The sequence below is a fragment of the Myotis lucifugus genome, unplaced genomic scaffold, assembly GCF_000147115.1.
Source record: "Myotis lucifugus unplaced genomic scaffold, Myoluc2.0 scaffold_504, whole genome shotgun sequence".
In the NCBI taxonomy this organism is placed as follows: Eukaryota; Metazoa; Chordata; class Mammalia; order Chiroptera; family Vespertilionidae; genus Myotis; species Myotis lucifugus.
The window spans coordinates 143,410-151,294 of NW_005871552.1; positions in this window are offsets into that span (position 1 = coordinate 143,410).

A 7,885-nucleotide genomic window follows, 5' to 3' on the forward strand; every position below is an offset into this window, starting at 1 on the left:
GTAGATGAGACCTGCTTCTGTTTGTGGAGGACTCGAGGTCAGCATTCCAGATCAGCAAAGGCAGAATCTGTCAGCGTTCTAGAGACCTGGGCTTGCACAGCCCTTCTGATACATTCTATTAGTCAAAGCAAGTCATTAGGCTAGCCTAGATTTATGGGATTGGAAAAATAAACTCCACCTCTTGGAGTAGATATTTAATCTACTAGAGTAGGCTACGAAGTCTTAGGCCAGTGATCTAGCCTCTCTTTTCCCCTCTGTGAATTGGGTCTATTGGCATCTATTTTATAGAATTATTTGTGAGAATTAGATGATGCATGTGAAGTGCTTAGCTCACAACCTGTCTCTTAGAAAGTGCCCACTGAATAGGAACCATTGTTATTATTGTTGTTGTTAATATTATTACAGTAATTATAGCGGGGACTTAGCTATTGGATGGACGGATGGATGGATAGGTGGATGAATCTGTGAATGGATGGATGAATTAACAGACAAACGGCTTTTGGCATTCAAATAGTATATAGTCCTGATGACTTATCTGATGAGGAAAAGTCATCACAGTTCACGGAGTGTAGAATAAACAGCAGCTCTTTGCTGTTGAGTTCAAACACTGATTTCTAAAGAGACCTGACCTCTTGCTCATCTGTATTTGGGAAGGGGGAGGGGTGGTCAGGCAATTCTGCTGCAGGCTTTGTGCACAAGAGGTGATATACTGCTCTCTCTCTCTCTCTCTCTCTCTCACACACACACACACACACACACACACACACACACAGAGCCTTGGTTAAACGTAACCAAACACTAACAATTGTGACAAACACAGCCTCCCACTGGAAAGCTAAGCAGCAAACCACATGTGGTTGGAGCACAGAGAGTCTGTTGACACACATTCCTCCAGGCGCTGGCTGCTGGCTGGGTGAGGCTGGGCTGGGCAGCCGTGAGGGGCTCCCCAGCTGGCCCTTCGGAGCAAAGCTGCCTCTTCTAGGTCCTGTTTTGGGGACCAGGTATACAGGCCGGGGGTCAGAGGGCTGCCATGGGCAAGTGTGGAGGTGACCTTCGTGGGAAATATGGCCTTTCAGAGCATTTGGGCTCTGGGGTTGGCCAGGTGCATTGTGAGCTGTTGGGAATGTTGCCACCTGCTAGTGACATTTTCCCTGTCCAGCCTGACATTGGTTGTGGGCTTGGCAAGGAGAAGGAAGGGCTGGGGAGGGAGCAGGGAGGTGCATTCATTTGCTAGGGCTGCCACAACAGACTACACAAACCCTGGGCATACAAAACAACAGACTTAGCCTCTCACAGCTCTGGAGGGTAGACGTCCGAAATCAAGGTGTCAGCAGGGCTGTGCTCTTCTCTAGGGCAGAACGTTCCTCGCCTTTCCTAGCTTCTAGAGGCTCCCTTACCCCTTGGTGTTCCTTGGCTTGTAGATGCCTCATTCCAATCTCTGCCTCTGCCACCACATGGCCATCTCCCTGTACGTGTCTCTGTGTGTCCTTCCTCCTCTCAGGAGGACAGTAGTCACTGGATTCTGAGCCCACCTAGCCTAGCATGAGCTCCTCTTACCTTCCTCATGATCTGCTGGACGGAAGGCAGACTGGCTTCCCAGCATGAGCACCCCTAAACCTAAGGGGGGTTCGGGCAGCCGTTTGGGGGATTCAGGACAGGACTTGGACTTCCGGCTGGATGCCTGTGTGTGCGCACAAGGCCCTTCCAGGTGCAGAATGGAGGAGGGTGGGGAGAGGACAGAGTGATCTGTAGAAGCCCAAGGAATTAGGGAGAATTTTTTAAAAAATATATATTTGTATTGATTTCAGAGAGGAAGGAAAGGGAGAGAGAGATAGAAACATCAACAATGAGAGAGAATCATTGATCGGCTGCCTCCTGCATGCCCCCGCTCCCCCTCCCCCCGCTGGGGATCGAGCCGGCAACCCGGGCATGTGCCCTGACCGGAATTGAACCCAAGACCCTTCAGTCTGCAGGCCGATGCTCTATCTACCGAGCCAAACTGGCTAGAGCGGATTCGGGGAGAATGTTGGAATCAGACCTGGCCTTCCAGGTTGGAGCGAAGGCACGTTTGTCAGGGAGGGAGGACATCTTTTATTTACAAGGCTTCTTAGCAGGCTTATCATGTTTAAATCTCTGGTTTATAGTACATGGGCCTCCATTCTCACTCTTACCCTGTGCCCTGCACATGTTACAGGCTGAGTTGAGAGGGAGGCATCCGGAACCCTCTGGACTCAGAATCCAAGAATCACCCTTGCCCCATCACTCTGAATTGTGAGTGTATGTGTGTGTGTGTGTTGTTTTTTGTCAGTTTCTCTCACTAGCATATAAACTCCATGAAAACGGGGACTTGTTCTTCCCATCTGTAAAATGGGATTAATAACACCCACGGCTCCGTAGTGCTGCTGGTGGAGTGAGCGAGGCTGGACGGGAAAGACAGCGTGCACCGAGAGGCTGCACTGCGCAGTGAGCGTGCCTGGGAGGCAAGTGCGGCTTGTGGAGTGAATGACGGCATCGATAGATGGACGCAGGGAGCTGTGTCCTGCCTGCTCTTGGGCCTTCAGACTTTGTGCTCGAAAGTCTGGTGGGACCAAAGGATTGTGTGATTCTCAAAACATGGCGGAGGCAAATGTGTACCATCAGATTGAGGCCAGCCTCCCCCAGCAAGAATATATGATGACTGGCATTTTGAGAAAATTCCTCTGGATGACCAGAGGAGCCATTCTGGAGGAGAAGGGAAGAATGGATATAGGAGAACCAAGGGGGAGGCAATTCTTTCTTTTTTTAAAAAATTCTCACTTGATATGTTCTCATTGATTTTAGAGAGAGAAAGGGGGAAGCGGGGGAGAGAGAGAGAGGAGAAACATCAATCGAGAGAGAATCATCGATAGGTTGCCTCCCATATGTGCCCCATAAGTGGCCTGGCCGGAAATCAAACCGACAACTTTCGGTATATGGGATGACACTCCAACTGACTGAGCCACCCGGCCAGGTCTGGGGGGCAATTCTTAAAGGCCCAGGTTTGGGAAGATGAGGGCGACTTGGGCAGGAGGAGAGGTGAACAGGGAAAGAAGCCAACTGCTTCCAGGGCTGCCGAGGAGCCGATCTGACAGGACTTCCTGACTGTTGGGTGTGTCAGGGAGGGAGCAGGAAGGACATCTAGTTTCTAGCAAGCACCACCAGACTGCAGGGGGTGTCTTCTCTGAGATGGAGGGGAGGCTCTTGGATTCCATTTTGGACAAGTTGAATCTGAGGGACCACCAAGACATCTAGGAATTAGCCCAGGTTTGAATCCCTGAGCACATACTGGCAGTATTATCTGGGCAAGACTCCCTCACCCCTCTGAGCCTCAGTTTTCCCATCTGCAAAATGGAATACCTCAGCAGGTGATTGTGAAGATCCTATGTGGGAATGCATGCAATTTGCCCAACCTAGAGCCAGACACCATGAGGAAAAGTGACTGTCTGTACTACACTCTGTCAGTTACACACAGGGACTCACAAGACAAATTGGCTTTAACAGACAAAGAATTCACTGTTTGTAACGAAAATCTAGGGAATAGATCTGACTTCCCCTGGCTGCATCCGGGGCTCGAACATTGTCACAGGGGATTCATGTCCCTCAGACACCTTCCTCCCACTATGGTTTGCCAGCTCAGCAAATCCATTGGCAGGTGGGGTGGGTGTGGGTGTGGGAGGGATGTGTTTTCCTATAGTTCTGGCAGTAAAGGCTGTTCAAGGAAGATTCTGATTGGCCAGACTTGGTCATGTGCCCATCCCAGAGCCAATCAATGTGGTCAGGCTTGGGTCACACGACTTCCCCTGTGGCCTGGCTTCCCTTAGTGACTAAGGTGGAAGCAGTACAAACAAAACCAGCCTCCAGCATGTTCTCAGTCTGTCCAATGGGAGTTTCTGGGTGGTAGGAGCTGTGTATCTAAAAGTTTCTGGCATAATAGCCAAGAGGTGAAAGTAACCTAAATATCCCATGACAGATGAGTGGACAAAGAACATGTGGTATATGCATACAATGGAATATCATTCAGCCATAAAAAGGAGAAAATCCTGACTTATGTGAACACATGGATGAGCCTGGAAGACATCATGCTGAGTAAAATAAGCTGACACAGGACAGTATACTGCGTGATTCCACTCATTATGAGGCACCTAAAAGAGTCCCTGTCATAGAACCAGAGAGTAAAATGGGGAATTTCCAAGGGCTGGGAGGAGGGAGAAATGGGGAGTCACTGGCCCAGGGGCACACGTGTTAGTGAGCTCTGGGCCTCTAATGTACAGTATGTGGTGGCAGTTAGCACTGTACTACTGTACACTAACATTTTTGCTAAGAGGGTAGAGTTAATGTCAAACATTCTCATTACAAAAATCCTATATAATAAAGAGGTAATATGCAAATTGACAGTCACACCCTCACAAATGGCTGCCTACAACCAGGCTGGCAGGGGGGTTAGTGAGGGACGACCAAATGACTAAACAAGTAGGCTGTGTGGAGCGATCAGGCCGGCAGGGGAGACAGTTAGGGGAGACCAGGCTGGTGGGGGGGTGCAGTTGGGGGCGACCAGGCCAGCGGGGCGGGGGTAGTTAGGAGCGACCAGGCCGGCAGGGAGGGGGCAGTTAGGGGCGACCAGGCAAGCAGGCAGGCGAGCGATTAGGAGCCAGCAGTCCAGGATCGAGGGGTCCTGGATTGGAGAGGGTGCAGGCTGGGCTGAGGAGATACCCCCAGCCCCCCGTGCACAAATTTCGTGCACTGGGCCTCTAGTAAGATTAATAAAGAGGGCAGGAGGGAACTTCTGGAGGTGATATTTAGGGCATAGATTTTAGTGATGGCTTCATGGGTGTAGGCTTATCTCCAAATTTATCAAGTTGCATACATTAAATATGTACAATTTTGGAAGTCAACCATGCTTCAATAAAGTGGTCTAAAAAATAAAAATTCTGTTTCCGGTGCACAGCAGGTGCTCAGTTCCTGGTGGCTGTTTGCATTAGGATCCTGGTGGTGGACATGAGGATGGCTCTCCATCCACGTGTTTTAAGTCCTTTGCAAACGTGGCCTCCACCCCAGCAACCCCATATTCTTTAGCATCCACTTTCCCTCAGCCTCCTGCAGCCTTTCACCAAGCTTAGTTCTGGGGCTGTGGCTCCCCTCATGCCCGTGGCAGGGCACTCTGCTGTAGTCTAGTCGACCACGAGTGGGCCCAGGGCTGCTCTGGCACTGACCCCACCCAGGCAACCCAGGGACACCCTGTTATTCCCAGGGACCTTGCAGGACCCCTGGCATTCCCGGGCAGCCTGCGATCCAGAGAGAGGCAGACGAGACTGAGAAAACAGGTTTTTCAGACTTAGACAAAGATCTTTGCGGTTCATAACGTCAGCGGGAACATTCCAGAACCCCCCGGGGCGAGCTGCGACGTGGATGCTCCTTTCAGCATCTGCCTGTGATTGGAGCGGCCGGGAGCTCCCTGCCAATTGGCATGGGCGCTGTGGAAGCTGGAACTTTATAGCTTAGCAACGAGAAATGTGGGGGAACTCTGGAATTAATTTCAGGAAAGGGGAAAGAAAAAGCAAGGAGGTAATTAGTAGCCAGATAATCAGGCTGCGCCGTTTTCTTACTACCTCTGCGGCCAAAGCAAGTCGTGAACATTTTCAGCGTTGATTACAAGCAGAGAAGGAACCAGCCAGCTAGCTTGTCTCAAACCCTGCAGCTAATGTTTTTTTTTTTTTTTTTTTTTTCCTGAGCTGGTGCTGGAGTAGGAATGTGAACAGAGCCAAGAAAGAGTGTATAGACAGGTACAATAATGAAAGAAAAAGCACGGCGCTCCTGGCTGCCATCGCTCCTTCCGGGAGCCCCTCGGCCAGTCTTTTTCTGGGATCATTTTCTGTCATGTGACGGATCCCAGCCTGTCTGGCATGGGGCTGGAGGTCAGGGTGGCTATACAGGCTCTGTAACTTCAGCTGGAGGCCTGGTTGGAGGTGACGATGGCACTGGTTGGTCCATCTGATGACTGTTTATTTTTTTAATCCGCACCTGAGGATATATTTTAATTGATTTTAGAGAGAGAGGAAGGGGGGAAGAGGAGAGAGAGAGAGAGAGAGAGAGAGAGAGAGAGACAGAGAGAGGTCAGAGAGAAACATTGATCAATTGCCTCCCGTATGTGCCCTGACTGGGGATCAAACCTGCAACCTAGGTATGTGCTCCAACCAAGAATTGAACCCACATCCATTTTTATTGTACAGGACGATGCTCCAACCAACTGAGCCACCCCGCCAGGCCTGATGACTGTTGACTGAGCACCATTCATGTGTCACCACTGAGTCAGGGGCTGTGAAACAGAAGTGAATATCACATACCCGTCCCCGTGGGCTGACAGTCTAGCCAGGGGTGGGAGAGACTAGATATTAAGAATCCGGTAAATATACAAATAGCTATGTGATTACAACTGTGCTGGTTCTGTGGGAGGAAAGGGTGGGGTGGTGGGAAAAGGTATGTGTGTAAGGGGGGGGAGGTATGGTTAGGTCTCTGGCTATCCCGGTCCTGCTTGGGAGATTGTAGCGGTAGGGTGGGTTCAAGAGGGAGGCTGCACAGCGGGACTGGACAAGCCCCGCCAGGGGGCCTCAGGCCTGCGAAAGGGAGGGTTTGTCCTAAAGCCATGGGAGAAATGAGACACTAGTTGGACTGGTAGACTGGGGTACGGGGCCAGTGGGTTTACAGTTCAGGAAGAGCACTCCGGCTGTTGGGGGCGTTGGGGGGACAGATTGGAGAGGTGTAAGGAAGGATGCTGGGTGATGGGCCATTCCAGAGGCCCCTGGGATGACACGTGGGTGGTACCCCAGGGACCACAGGCGTGAAGCCCAGCACTTCTACGGGGCCTTAGAGGTTCTCCCCAGCCAGCTCCATCCCAGGGCCCCGTTCTGGAAAATGTCCATTTAGACACCTCACTAGGAGATAGCATGACCAGCTCATCCTTGTTAGCCCAGGACTTTCCTGGTTTGAGTATCTAAGTGTCCGGTCCCAGGACAGCTTGGACAGGGTTAAATGGGGCGGTGAGAGTCAGTTTCCCTCACGCATGGGGCCTCCCCTCCCCTTCTCCTCTAGCAGGCTGGATACAGGCTGAGCGGCTAATTCCCTGTGGGGCCCAGGATAAATTGCTTGGCCTCTCTGGGCCACTATTTCCTCATTTGTAAAATGGAATTTGACCCGGAGAGCTTATTGGTCTCCTAGCTTTTCTGATTTCCTGCCCCTGTGGCTGCATTTCAAAGCTTAATGCAGAGGGCCAATCGCAGAAGACAGGGCCCTGTACCCACAGGATAGCCTTGGGCAAGGTCCTTGCCTCTCCGTGCTTCCTTTCCTCCCCCACAAAATGGGAATAATAGTACCTCCCGCGTGGAAATGGACGCGCTAAGTGAAGTGAAATTGTTCCGTGTGTTTGCATAGCTGGATACTCAGTAGTTGGAAGTATGGATACTCTGGTTAATGAAAAGTATGATTGAGAGATATGGTATTTCCTATGTAGTGACTGCCAGTTTTCAGAAAATTAGGATGTGACTAAGCACCCTTACATCTCAAATTTTATAACATGTGCCTTTCATGGCACTTACACTGTAGTCTGTTAAGATTGCCTTTCACCTCTGAAGTCTAGTTCCACGTGGTGGAGACTAGGTCCTTTTTGCCACCCCCACCCCAATAATATGTGTTGAGTTAGTTGAGGTCACATTATGCCTATTTTACAGATGAGAAAAATGAGGCTCAGGATGGTTAAATGCCTGCTTTTAAGTGGGGAAGTCAGAATTTGAAGCTAAATCCAATTCAGGGTCCTGTTCTTTCCACTAATGGACCTCTGTTTCTCAGGGGGTGCACAGGGAGGGCAAGGCTAATG